The 14620-nt window shown below is 44.7% G+C and overlaps 1 protein-coding gene across 4 annotated transcripts in view; it reads right to left on the bottom strand.

Moving 5' to 3' along the window:
- LOC134932068 (protein unc-13 homolog A-like) overlaps nucleotides 1-14620 on the bottom strand; it is a 330279-nt gene that overhangs the window by 181052 nt on the left and 134607 nt on the right. The gene's annotated exons all lie outside the window — the stretch shown is intronic.

The raw sequence follows: 14620 nt of genomic DNA, 5'->3' as shown, positions 1-14620 counted from the left end.
CCGGCTCCTGTCATAGAAGAGGAAAGACAGCGCAAGGAGACTGTGTCCGGGAGTAGCTCAGCCTCTCCGGAGATACCGGGCTACCCCCGGAGACAGTTTCCGGAGTGACAATATTTACTGTAGTAAACTATCTAACACAGAAATCAAGTCCCAAACCAGCACACCACAAAATCGGGATGAAATGATGATGCAGCCGCTACCATTCAGTAAAAGAGTAAGTACAGTAGTACTACAGTAAGTAGTATAAAGATAGAATACAATTGTGGCTGTTCAATGTATGTAATGGTCCTTCACATGAAAGGCAGAGGTTATTGTATACAAAAAAAGGAAATATATATTTCCCCAGCACACTGAAAAGAATTAGAAATGAGATTTGAATACTATATGATAATAGAAATACAGACATCTCAGTTTGCATAAATTTGCAAATATATGATAAATCTGCAAGGCCACATCAAAGGAATCTGTTTCTGGCAGGCCTTAATGTTACGTAATAACAGTACCCTACTCTGGATCATATAATTGCATATTGTTATGCTACATGATAATAGTACATACATGAATAAAACTAAATTGAAAGTCAACTCACTTGGAGACACCCCACGTTCCTCCAAATTGTATTATTATTACATTTTATATACAAGGTATTACAAGGACCAGCATGGCCTCCAAATGCTGGTCCCATCCATGCCTCTCAGAACAGTAATATAAAATGGTGGCTGCGATCTTTGAAAATATATGCAAACTCAGATCTCTGTACAAACCTACAATTACATTTTTAAACAAATTGGTTTGTTAAGCGAGGAGCCACATGCTTAATACAGGTAATCATTTTTATTTATGCTGAATAAAGAAAGGTCTAACGGAAACTCCAACTTGATAGCTTTGTTTTACTTTGCATAACTCTTACATACTGTACAGTATTACAGAACATAAAAATACAATCACGGAAAATTATAAAAATGATTGAAGTGCCATTTCCTGCTGATCAGAGTGCTGGTCATAAGTCTGAGTGGTTGTTAAATTGGTAGGTCATTAAGTAAAGAGTACAGTATCTGTATTTCTATTATAATGTGGTATTCAAATCTCATTTCTGGTCCTTTTCAGTGTGATGGGGGAATATTTTTCCTATTTTAAAATTTTCATAAATCAGTAAGAAAAAGGAGGCATAAAAATAAGATCACCTTAACCCAGTGGTTCTCAAACTGTGTGCTATGGAACCCTGGGGTTTCTCGGGTTGGTGGTCCAGGACCATTTCAAATTATTTATGGTCAGTGTAATAGACAAAACCAGTGCTGGTGGCTGCCAATCGTAAATTATGTGGACAAGCAGAAGTGAATCCTGTCTTTACCTGCACAATTGAAGCTAAGGATGACATATAAACACAATTTATTTAATTTTACATATTTTTTTATTTCTTAAGAAACTTTTGGCCCAAGGGTGCCGTGAAAACAGTTGTGATACTCTAGGGCACAGGTTCTCAAACTCGGTCCTCAGGACCCCACACAGTGCATGTTTTGCAGGTCTCCTCACAGAATCGCAAGTGAAATAATTAGCTCCACCTGTGGACCTTTTAAAATGTGTCAGTGAGCAATTAATACACCTGTGCAACTGCTGGGTTACCTGCAAAATAGACGTTATGGTAAGAACTTACCGTTGATAACGTGATTTCTCTTATGTCCACAGGTACCCACAGGATAACATTGGGATATGCCGGAGCGACAGCGGAAATGGCACCAAACGGTCACAAGCTTTCTGGCCTCCGAGGATGCATCGGGGCTTCACCATATAATCCCGCCCACTGACTCAGTCAAATCAGTTCTTTCCACAGCAATTAGGCAGGAGCATCAGGTAGAAACCTATTCAGGCGATAAGAAGGAACATGCACACCCTTCCATGCAAGAGGTTTTAGTGATTGTAAAGATCCTCAAATCAGGTGCGTCAGGGTGGGACCCCTGTGGATACCTGTGGACATAAGAGAAATCACGTTATCAACGGTAAGTTCTTACCATAATGTCTATTTCTCTGGCTGGGTCCACAGGTTATCCACAGGATAACATTGGAATTTCCAAAGCCAGTTTTAGTGGTGGGGACGCTCCTGATTAGACAGAAGAACCTTTCGGCCAAATTCAGCGTCATGAGAGGCAAAAGTATCCAAGGCATAATGTCTAATGAAAGTGTTAATGGAAGACCATGTGGCTGCCTTACAAATCTGTTCTGCTGTAGCACCATGTTGTGCTGCCCATGAAGGACCTACCTTACGTGTAGAGTGTGCAGAGACATTAGCCGGAGTAGGGAGATCAGCACGAGAATAAGCTTCTGATATTACCATTCGGAGCCATCTTGCCAGCGTCTGTTTACTAGCAGGCCATCCTCTTCTATGAAATCCGTAGAGGATGAAGAGAGAATCTGTTTTTCTGATGGCACTAGTACGATCTATGTAGATTCTTAATGCTCGGACCACGTCCAGCGACGCTTCTCCCGCAGAAAGTCCCGATACCTGAAAAGCTGGGACTACAATCTCTTCGTTAAGGTGAAACTTTGACACCACCTTCGGAAGATAACCAGATCTAGTTCAGAGAACTGCTTTATCTGGAAAAAAAAACTTAGGAAAGGAGACTTACACGACAGTGCTCCTAAATCTGATACTCTTCTAGCTGACGCCATTGCCAGTAGAAAGAGTACTTTAGCCGTTAACCATTTAAGATCTGCCCTCTTAAGTGGTTCAAATGGAGGCCCCTGAAGGAATTTAAGAACTAGATTCAAATCCCAGGGAGCTGCAGAAGGAACAAATGGAGGTTGAATATGCACCACTCCCTGAAAGAAAGTACGCACATCCTGTAAGTCAGCAATCTTTCTCTGAAACCATACAGTTAATGCTGATACTTGAACCCTCAAGGAAGCTACCTTCAACCCCTTATCCAGTCCTGCTTGAAGAAAATCCAAATTCCTGGATACTTTAAAAGATCTTGGATTCAAACTTTTTTCACTACACCAATGAATATAGGCTTGCCATATTCGATGATAAATACGAGCTGAAGAAGGTTTTCTTGCTCTAAGCATAGTTTGAATTACCTGTTTTGAAAATCCTCTAGCTTCTAGGATAGAGGTTTCAACAGCCACGCCGTCAAAGACATGATCCAGATGGCTGTGACAACAAGGACCCTGCATTAGCAGATCTGGATGTTGAGGGAGCAGTATTGGTGCTTCCACGGACATCCTTAGCAGATCTGTGTACCAATGCCTTCTTGGCCAAGCTGGAGCTATTAGAATTATGGCTCCCTTTGCTTGATTTATTTTTCTCACTACTCTGGGTAACAGAGAGATTGGAGGGAACAGATATGCCAGATGAAATTTCCATTTTACTGACAGTGCGTCTACAAGGACCGCTCCGGGATCCTTTGTTCTTGATCCGTACCTCGGAACTTTGTTGTTTAAACAGATGCCATGAGGTCTATCTCTGGTAGACCCCATCTGTTCACTATAGTCTGAAACACTTCTGGGTGTAATGCCCATTCGGTTTTCTGAATGGTGTGTCGAATGAGAAATTCTGCTTCCCAGTTCAGTCCACCTGGAACAAACACTGCTGACAATGCTGGAAGATGGAGTTCTGCCCACCTTAGTATGGGAGTTACTTCCTCCATCAATCTTTTGCTGTGAGTTCCTCCCTGATGATTGAGGTACGCTACTGCATTGTCTGAGCGAATCTGGACTAGTCTTCCTTGCAGACTGTCCTTTGCCTGAACTAGAGCCATATAAATGGCCCTTATTTCCAACAGATTTATTGGCAGGCGACTTTCCCTTATGGTCCATTTTCCCTGGAACCAAAGGCTTTCGAGTACCGCTCCCCAGCCTTGAAGACTGGCATCTGTTGTCAGGACTTTCCATTATTTTATCCAAAAGGGTCTTCCCTTGTTTTAATGGTCCCTCTGTAGCCACCAGGCTAGAGACCTTTTTACGTTTACCGGAAACTTAATCATCTGTTTTTCTATTGTCTGATGATTTCCGTTCCATTTGGTCAGAATAAGGTGCTGTAGTGGTCTGGAGTGGAATTGTGCATATTCCACCATGTCGAAGGTTGACACCATCAGACCCAACAGTCGCATTGCTGCATGGACTGATATTGTCTGAGTGTGCAACGCCTCCTGAGTCATGACTTGCACCTTGGCTATCTTTTTCTCTGGTAAGAAAATTCTCTGTAGACCTGAATCCAATATGGCCCCCAAATGAACCATCCGCTGTGATGGATTCAGAGACGACTTTTCCCAGTTTATGAGCCACCCGTGTATCTGTAGACAAACTACTGTCTGTTGAAGTTGGCTCAAAAGTAATTCCTGCGATTGTGCTAGGATTAAAAGGTCGTCGAGGTATGGAAATATTCTTATCCCCTGCTTGCGGAGATAAGCTGCCATAACCACCATAATTTTGGTAAATACCCTGGGTGCTGTTGCTAGCCTGAAGGGCAAGGCTTGGAACTGAAAATGTTGCTGGAGGATGGCAAACCTGAGGTAACATTGATGAGACCTTGCTATAGGCACATGTAGGTAAGCGTCCTGTATATCCAGAGATACCATTTAATCTCCCGGTTCCATAGCCAACATTATGGAGCGTAACGTCTCCATGTGGAACCTTGGAATCAAAATGTATTTGTCTAACATTTTGAGATTGAGAATAGGTCGGAATGACCCATTTGGCTTCTGAATCAAAAATAGATTGGAGTAAAAACCTTGTCCCCATTGTGATGGGGGTACCGGGATAATCACACCCGACTGAAGCAATTTCTGAACTGCTTCTTGCAGGGCATTGACCTTCGACTCCATACGAGATGGGCTGGTGCAAAAAAACCTTTGAGGAGGCTGCCTCCTGAATGGGAACCCATAACCGCGAGATACCACCTTCTGCACCCAAGCATCTGTCGTCAACTGTTGCCATATGTGTGCAAAATGAAGGAGTCGGCCCCCAACCCTGGAATCCTCCAGGTGGAGGCCCGTCTCTTCAGGCTGATGGTTTCTGTTCAGGCTTGGAAGCTGGCTTTCTACTAGCCCATTGCTTCCTACCCCTAGCTGATCTATTGAACTGGGGTTGCTTAGACTCCTCTTTAGCTTTTGCTTTGCCTTGACATAGAAATGGCCGAAACTTTGAACCCCTAGTCTTAAGGTTATAACTAGCTGGAAATCTGACCTTTTTGGATTCAGCATCCGATTATAGAATATCTGACAATTGTTTCCCAAACAATATATTACCAATGAAAGGCAATGCTTCCAATTCTTTCTTGGATTCTGCATCTGCTTTCCAAGTGTGTAGCCAAACTGCTCTACGAGCGGCTTCTGTCAAGGCTGATGCTTTAGCAGCAATTGTACCCATATCAATTGCTGCTTCTTCCAAATATTGGGCAGCTTGTCTTAAACGGCCCAGATGATACTCCTGCTCCCTATTAGGAGGGGAGAGGCCATTCTCTAGTTCCTCCTTCCATTCTACTATTGCCCTTGCCATCCAGGCTGAAGCCATAGCAGGCCTTACCACTGCTCCTGAGAGAGAAAATATATTTTTCAAGAAGCTATCTACCCTTATGTCTGTGACATCATTTAGTGAGGTAGATGACAATGGTAAAGCAGATTTATGCACGAGTCGCAGTACATGTGCATCTACTTTAGAAGGAACTTCTCCTTTTGAACAATTCGCAGCTGGAAATGGATAATAAGAATCCCATTTTTTCGGAATCTTATATTTTTTACTGGGCGTCGCCCAGGATTCTTCCATCATTTCCGTCAGGTCCTCTGACGCTGGGAATTCAGACTTAACTGTTTTTGTTCGTTTAAACACAGGTGCTTTAGATTTTGACACTGTTTTGGCTGTTTCCTCAAAAGAGAGAATAGCCTTCATTGCATCAATAAGTTCAGCTACATCCTCTGAGCTGAAACTCTGCGATTGATCATCGGCCCTCATTCCGAGTTGTTCGCTCGCTAGCTGCTTTTAGCAGCATTGCACACGCTAAGCCACCGCCCTCTGGGAGTGTATCTTAGCATAGCAGAATTGCGAACGAAAGATTAGCAGAATTGCGAATAGAAAATTCTTAGCAGTTTCTGAGTAGCTCGAGACTTACTCCTACATTGCGATCAGTTCAGTCAGTTTCGTTCCTGGTTTGACGTCACTAACACACCCAGCGTTTGGCCAGACACTCCCCCGTTTCTCCAGCCACTCCCGCGTTTTTCCCTGAAACGCCTTCGTTTTTCCGCACACTCCCAGAAAACGGTCAGTTTCCGCCCAGAAACACCCACTTCCTGTCAATCACTCACCGATCAGCAGAATGATGAAAAAACTTCGTTATGCCGTGAGTAAAATACCTAACTTTTGTGTAAAATAACTAAGCGCATGCGCTATGCGAACCTTGCGCATGCGCAGTAAGCGACTAATCGCAGTATAGCGAAAATCTGCAACGAGCGAACAACACGGAATGACCCCCATCATACGGAGTATTTGAATATACTGTATCATCATCTGTAGTATCATCTTGTGTAGTCTGCAACATAGACAAATCTATTTTAGTCTTACCTGTACCTTGGTTAACAGCCTGGTTATTTGTAGAAGCTACTGGAACCAAACCATAGGAAGGGAGCCGCATGTATGGGTTAATAGTGTAACCTATTCCCTGGGGTGGCGCTGCAGGAGTTAATCTGTCCGCTATTGAAGACAAAGTCTGTGCGAACATACTCCATGGTGGTTCTGCTGGTTGTTGAACCAGTTCATGTTTTTTACTTTGTTGAAAAGCAAAACAGTTTGCACACAACCCCTCATAAGTGACCAACTGGCCTATCCCATTTAACCCTGTTTTACAAGATAAACATGTTAAGGATGTAGGAGTGCCTGATAAGTTATCCTCGTCACTTTTGCCGCTCACTGACATGGCAATAATCTGTTTTTATGACTACACAATTTGTTACTGAAAATCACCTATATATAAATATATAGAAGTGAGATCAATCTGACCACAACTGTGCACCTGAATTGAGGTTCAGAACAGGACTGACAACATATAAAAGTCAGCACACATACTAGCAGTCAGTCACATGTTAAAATATTAGACATTGTCATATGAGAATACAATCACCATCATAATAACTTACAAGTAAGTAGGAAAATTGTATTTATGTTTTTAACCAGTTTTTTCAAACATATCATGCAGAAAATAACAGTAATACACAGGTCTCATATGCAATATGTACAAAAAATTAACAATTCTAACAAGTAGAGATAATTTTTAGTACTGTATAACCCATTTCTCCATAGAGTGGGATACAGGGAGACTCATTACACTTCCATAACCATCAATACGCTCGCAAGACGCTGAGTGGATTCAGACGCTACCAGTGTACACAGCCGCTGTTGATGACTGATGAGAGACACAGACGCTCTTTTGGACACAGACGCTCAATGAACGATAAGTGTATGCAGACGCTCCTGTCTGCAACCAGGTCTAAGCGGAAAGTCTAGTGTACACCATTGCAGCGTCTAAGCTGCAACCAAGTACCCTCGTGTTAGCATCTGAGACAGAAGGGAGGTCAATTAGTTCATGGACGGGAGACGCGCGGAAACTGGTTATGAACTTGGGGGAGGGGCAGCAAGGAGAGCGTCTAACTCCCCCTGTTGACTTAAACTCTAAGGATCGAGGCCTCACCTGGTCCTGGCGCCTATGATCCCTAAAGCATAGTGCTGTCGCACCTAAGAGTGGTCGGCGCATCAACACACTGTTTGTAGTCTCCTCCAATACAGTGTAGCTGTGTCCGGAACCCCTAGTAAGAGAGAACCGATGCCTTACCTTCTCCCCATGCTCCGGCCACAACCTGGTTACGTCTGCTGGACCTGCTAAAATCATCCGACACAGACGCTGGTCGAGACAGCACTATACCGCGAAGGTAAGTGTTGTTGCGACCCGGTGGAGAGTTGTTGGAGCGACTTTTTCTAGTATGCGTTTAAGACGCTGTTAAGAAAAGCCACTCAGAGAGAAAAAAAAACATAGTAAGACTATAAAAATAAAATAATAAAAGCTTAAGGCTGCTATTAACAGCAGCCCTGTGACCATGGTCCGGCTCCTGCCACACCAAACAAAAAAATGATTTGACTGAGTCAGTGGGCGGGATTATATGGTGAAGCCCCGATGCATCCTGGGAGGCCAGAAAGCTCGTGACCGTTTGGTGCCATTTCCGCTGTCGCTCCGGCATATCCCAATGTTATCCTGTGGATAACCTGTGGACCCAGCCAGAGAAACATGCACTGTGTGGGGTCCTGAGGACCGAGTTTGAGAACCTATGCTCTAGGGCACCATGCCTCAAAAAGTTTGGGAACCTTTGCCTTAACCAATTAATCCTTTGTAACTTCTATTTAGCTGACTCAGTAACTCAAAGTACTTCTAATCTCATATCACATATATCTAATCTGCATAGATGGATAATAATCCTTGAATCACTGTGTTTTGGTCATATATTGAGGTACTGCTACCTACAAAGGTCTAAGTACTTTGTGATATCATATGCCAAATAGTATTACATGTTAATTTAAAAATAGTGGAGATATTTGTTTGAAGTAAAGGAGAGCCTACATCCCATATGTAGTGTGGTACAAAGTGTCATCATTTAGGATGTCGATATGGTCTGAATTTTGGCATTGAGCAGGTTGACATAATGCTTTTCTAATGTTATAGCACTAGCCACAGCCTAACCCTGTAATGCTGACATTGTGACTGGTGACATTCAGGATCCATGTCAGTGACGTGCGGTGAGGTCAGGGCCTGGGGAGGCACTGCAGCTAACCCCCCCCCCCCCGGAAAAAAAAAAAGTGCAGTCCCCCCACACCACTAAAACCAGCACCAGGCAGAACCAGCCAGGGTGGATAATGCCATAGCAGGGGAGACACTCAGTGTGGGGTCCCCCTGCCATGCCATTAAACACCCCCCAAACCAGTCAGCCCAGGGCTGGAATTCCACGGAAAGCTATGCCCCGCACCCCTGGTGGTGGTGGGTGCGGGGTTCATTGTATGTTCTGTTCTTTACAGGTGGCCTACAGATCCCAGCAAGCCTGCCCCAGCATGCTGGCACTTGGAGAACCACAAGTGCCAGCATGCCCGGACATAAAGGGCCCGCAGGCACCTGTAGTCCACCTGCAAAGAATAGTAATATTGTTCTTTACAGGTGACCTACAGGTCCCAGCAAGCCTGCCCCAGCATGCTGGCACTTGGAGAACCACAAGTGCCAGCATGCCCGGACATAAAGGGCCCGCTGGCACCTGTAAAGAAAATACTGAAAAAAAACCACGACACATTCTTTAAAAAATCCTTTATTAAACTGGGTCTTCACCTGGGGGCGGCGGCCTTTAAGCTCTTTTGCATGGCTGCCGCCGCCTTCCCAGGGCTTCCGGCGTCTTCACCTGGAGGGGCGCCACCTCCCCAGGGCTTCTGGGGTCTTGCTCCGGCGTCTTCACCTTGTGGGCGGCGGCTGCTAAGCTCTTTTGCATAGCCGCCGCCCATCCAGGACTTCCACGACGTCTTCACCTGGGAGGCGGCGGCCTTTAAGCTCTTTTGCATGGCCGCCGCCTTCCCAGGACTTCCAGCATCTTTACCTGGTGGGCGGCGGCTGCTAAGCTCTTTTGCATAGCCGCCGCCCATCCAGGACTTCCACGGTGTCTTCAGTCTTCAGGAGCTCTTCTCTGCTCCTCCTCCGCCGTCGGACTGACAGCCGCTGCCTCGCGCTGACTTATATAAGTCGGGGCGGGGCGATGACGCTGCAAGCCATGATTGGCTCGCGGCGGCCATCTTGAATTTCAAAAATGACGCTGAGGCGCCATTTTTGAAATGGGTACCGCTTCCGCTGCCAAACTCTGCACAAGGGGCCTGAATGCCGCGTCCCGCCGCCCACCTCTCCGCCGCCAGCACCTCCGCCGCCCGGCCCGCCGCATCCCGCACCTCCGCTGGTACCGACGCCCACACAGTGATTGACAGCGGATCCAGTGACGGATCCGCTGGCCAATCATTGTGGCTTCACTCACAGGGACGTGCTTTCATAGGTTGAAAGCACGTCCCTGTAGGAAAGCGGCACCACTAATGGTGCCGCTTTCCCATGTTATTTCAATGGGCTTTTCCTGCCCATTGCTAGGCCCCCCCGCCCCCCGCTCCCCATACCTTTCCCAATCACTACGGGAGGCACCACGATCGGTGCCTCCCAAACTGATTTTTACACATTAATGATAGGTAAAATAATAAAGAAGACACTTATGTGTCATAAGTATCTTCTTTGTATTATTTTACTCATTAGTGACAGGGGAGGCACTGCCTCCCCTGACTGCACGTCCCTGATCCATGTAAACCCCCCCCCCCCCCCACCCGGGGTTGGCAGGTATGCCTAAGTGGTTGAGAGTGGTACCACAAATGTTTGGTGGCTGTGTGATGGACCTTTCCCCTGAATTTTTTCCGTATCTTGTCCTGTACTGCAGCACCAGAGAGATAGGATAGATTAATACGAAACAGTAGTGAGTAGTGAGCAATGCTAATAGTATATCTGTTTATTGAGCCGCAATGAACTCTGGATTGAAGATGATGATTGGTTAATTGGCATCAAATTTAAAAATTTACAAGAAAAATTGAGCATCAAAGAAGAACAAAGAGAAGACAATTGGCAACAGTTCACACCACGAGGGATAGTTCAAAATGCAAAAGACAATCAATTGGAATCACAGAAATTAGCATATTATAATTGGAATCACAGTATATAACATGGTTATGAGGAGGGTGATGAAAAACACGTTCCACAATAACAAATACTAACTTTCTAGCTTTCTCTAGCCAAGGTATAATTATCTTCACCAGCAATAAGCATTGGAAATTCTGGTAGAATTCTGAAGTGTCACAGTGTGCCAATGGGGGAATTGGCACACAAATATGTAAGGAATCCTGGGTTGTGATTACAAATGTATCTCAGTTCTATCCAAAGAAGGTGTAGCTAATGAAGGAATGGTAGTGTCTCTTGACAAATTTAACTCACTTAACAATGAGTTAAACTCAGTCTCTTTCTCCATTACAGGGCTTTACTTAAACTTGCATAAATAACTCAGTCCTTTCCGGAATAAATGTCTGCCTTGCACTTGCAGAAAAATACAGTCTTTAATGTCCCAACAGTGTCAATGCAGGGGAAATGGTTGTCTTTATAACCCCTTGGCAGGGATTAGCTTGTGGATTATGGCACTATGCTGTCTGCACACTTCTAACACTGCACAGCGGGTGACAATGAATACTTAAGATGGATGTCAAACATGGCCATTACTTTGGTCAATCAATTCCAATGTACTCACTCAGACCCTTAGAGCGAAAGGGTTTCACTTGCTGAACCAGTTTTCAATGGTTCCTCACAATTACAAGATGGGCGTGATGTTCGCGCCTTTTACTAGGCCTGGCGGTGTCCGGTCTCCGGCTGCGATGTCACACACGCTCACCCGGCACTTGGCCTACCAGCAGCACCCAGCTGCTTCCACTCTGCAGTGCTGCTATCACCGCCCAGCGTGACCCTGCAGCTGACACCTGTTCTCAGCTGCCACTCTGCTCCTCGTTCAGCATGCATCCAGCACCACCTGTCAACTCCTCCTTCTTCCCACAAGGCTCCACTGTTCCAAAGCTGCGCTGCCCAATCAGCTTTCTGCATCCACACCACGTGATCATTCCCCTTCTGCTCCTGTGGACCTGTTAGCAAAATAAATGGGGCACACACCATTTTCTGGGGTACCACATTTACATAATATCCATGTTGATCCCATATGCAATAGACTGCAAGCTGTAAGGCATCAGTGCAATTTGTGGTTATTTAACACAACCTAGTATTGACTATTACATTATTGCAGATTTAAATCTACGGGCTGAAATACCAGAACCGCGCAAGCTATTACATACTCTATTTTCCACCAGATAAGAACACTGAATGACTCCATGCATGATTATGATTATCATTAGAAATACATTTTATACTGTTACTATTGGTTTACTACTATTTATAAATAGTCAATTTACAAGAATGATCACAAGACTGTAAGACTATAGATCTACACGCGACATACACAAAGTACCCAAATTATTATGACCACCGGGTTAGTACATTGGGGATGATTCCGACCCGATCGCACGCTGCACTTCCTTGCAGCGGTGCGATCGGGTCTGGAATGCGCGTCAGTGCCCGGCGAGCGACGCTATGAAGAAAGCGGTCGCAATGGTGACCGCAAGAAGATTGACTGCAGGAAGGCGTTACGGGGCGGCAACTCACCGTTTGGAGCTGTTTTCGGGATATGGTAAGAAAAATGCAGGCATGTCCAGGCGAACGGAGGACGGATGTCTGATGTCAAAGCCGTGACCCTCATCGCTGGACATGTTGCACAGTGTAAGTATGTCCAGCCCTGGTCTTGTTTTGAGTGAATCTTTTTTAGCATAGCAGGGCTGCACAAGCGATTGCAGCCCTGCTATGCTAAAATACACTCCCCCATAGGCGGAGATTAGTTGATCGCACCAGCAGCAAAAAGTTGCTTGGTGCGATCAACTCGGAATGAGGGCCATTGCTGGGCCACATTTTGTGATTAATACAGCTTGGGTTCTTCTAGGCATGGATTCTACTAACCAGTGCCAATATCTCCACCCTAACATCTGCATGCTGTAATTGAAATTATTTACTGTCCAATTCCTGTGTTAATGAGCAAACGGTTTGTAAAAGATAGCAATGGCGTATGGACATGCCTTCTGCTTCAGACCCAATTTTTTGTCTGCTGGTCCACTCTGCGAACACTTTATCAACTGCCATCCTCGAATAATTTACCATTCTAGCCATTTTACTAATTCTCACATCACGTTCAAAGTCCATAAGATTTCAGTTTACCCATTAATGCATATCTTCTCCTTTCCGTTCTTATACAAATCAGACATCCTACATCAACATTATCTGCAGAACAGCTACTCTAATCAGATGCAACCATGCCTGCAAGTGTGTTATCTGACCTGGTCGCACAGGATGTGTCACGCTCAGCGTAAGTTGGGGTTCCGACAACAGAGTTTTGGCTAAAGGGACAGCTACCTGTGAGGAGAGAAACAAGGTGGCTGAATGTAATTCCTCCTCATGGGGTGGAAGCCAAACTAAGTGTTAACGTTGGCCGGAGGGCAGAAAGAAAAGGAGCACTTCGTAGGAAGAGAACTGTAGTTTTAATGAATAATCAGGCTGTACACGAATATTGGAGAAATAGAAGAAACTGGAAGAATTAGAGTCTATGGTTAAATGACTTGAAGAGTGAATCTGAAGAACTCCGGTAAAGAAGAACTGAAGACTGTGTTTTATGATTAAAAGACGAGGCTGAAGTACTTGGACTTTGCAGAACTGAACACAAACAGATATCCTTTAAAGACTCTCAGCGCTGTCTCTTTTACTGAAGACACCGATGTGAACAAGCCTTAGTGAAACGTACGTCATCGGCATACCAGACGTATACAGTTTCCGGGGGCGTGGAATCCTCAGCCCGACCCGGCGTCTGGTCACGTGAGCGGCTCTCTGCTTCTGTCTGTGCACACAGGAATGGTAGCTTATACATGCCTCTTCATTTCAGAGCAGCTCTCTCATCCAGAATAGTCCCCCTGCGGTCCCTGCACTGTGGCGGCATAACAGGGAAGTAGGGGCCCCTTTCGGGACAGCAGAAGCTACTCGCACTTCTTTTTTCCATCCCGGTATCAGATGTACCCCGAACTCTCATCGGCCTCATTCACTGCATTCATTTGCACATGAGACGACAGCAGAAAGGGGAACCAGTCTGTCATTACCGGGAAGTGCTTTTTCTTTCACGTTAAAAATCACCCACATGATTTAGCAGCCTACTGCTTTGTAACAAGGTACACCACACTATGATACATTGTTGTCATCGTCAGACATAATATTTATTGTTGTTTCATGCTAAATACTGCTACATGTGGGTACTGAATATTAGACAGCTATCGGCCTGATGATCCTTTCCTGTATATCATGTTACTATGGTTGATGAAATTACTATGGGACTGTGATCTTTATGCCATGTATATAATGAATTAATTTGTATGTGCATGTTGTCATGGGATATTATTGCATTATATGAAGAACAATTTCTGTCCTCTGCTATATCAATTGTCGTATGCCTGAAAAGGAACACGTATAAGAATAAGAGCTGTCTTCTTGTATGAAGGGAAGAGGCCAATGTTGCTTTCCACTGATGAATATCTGACACATTAGGTGCGACTTATCAGACTACTCAATCAATTGGGATACGGTTTATAAATTGACCATTCTTTGATGCACTAATATGTTATTCTAAATACTATAGAATTTTGAAGTGTGCATCCGTACCATTCCTGCCCTCTTGGAGGACTACTATCGCCTCCCACTAAAGGGGATGCACAACAGTAGATTTAACAGTTACCGCTTATCGGGTATAAGCCTTCAGAATGAGATTCTAATATTTACTGAGAGAAATCTCCTGATACCTTTTGGCTACCCGTATTAATCATTAAATCAACATTTTTCACTTTTTGTTTCACATTTCCACAACTATTATATGCTAGCAGTAACCTTGGATGGGCTGCT

Source organism: Pseudophryne corroboree, chromosome 6 (genome assembly GCF_028390025.1).
Source record: "Pseudophryne corroboree isolate aPseCor3 chromosome 6, aPseCor3.hap2, whole genome shotgun sequence".
NCBI lineage: Eukaryota > Metazoa > Chordata > Amphibia > Anura > Myobatrachidae > Pseudophryne > Pseudophryne corroboree.
This window is presented reverse-complemented; position numbering and strand designations above follow the sequence as displayed.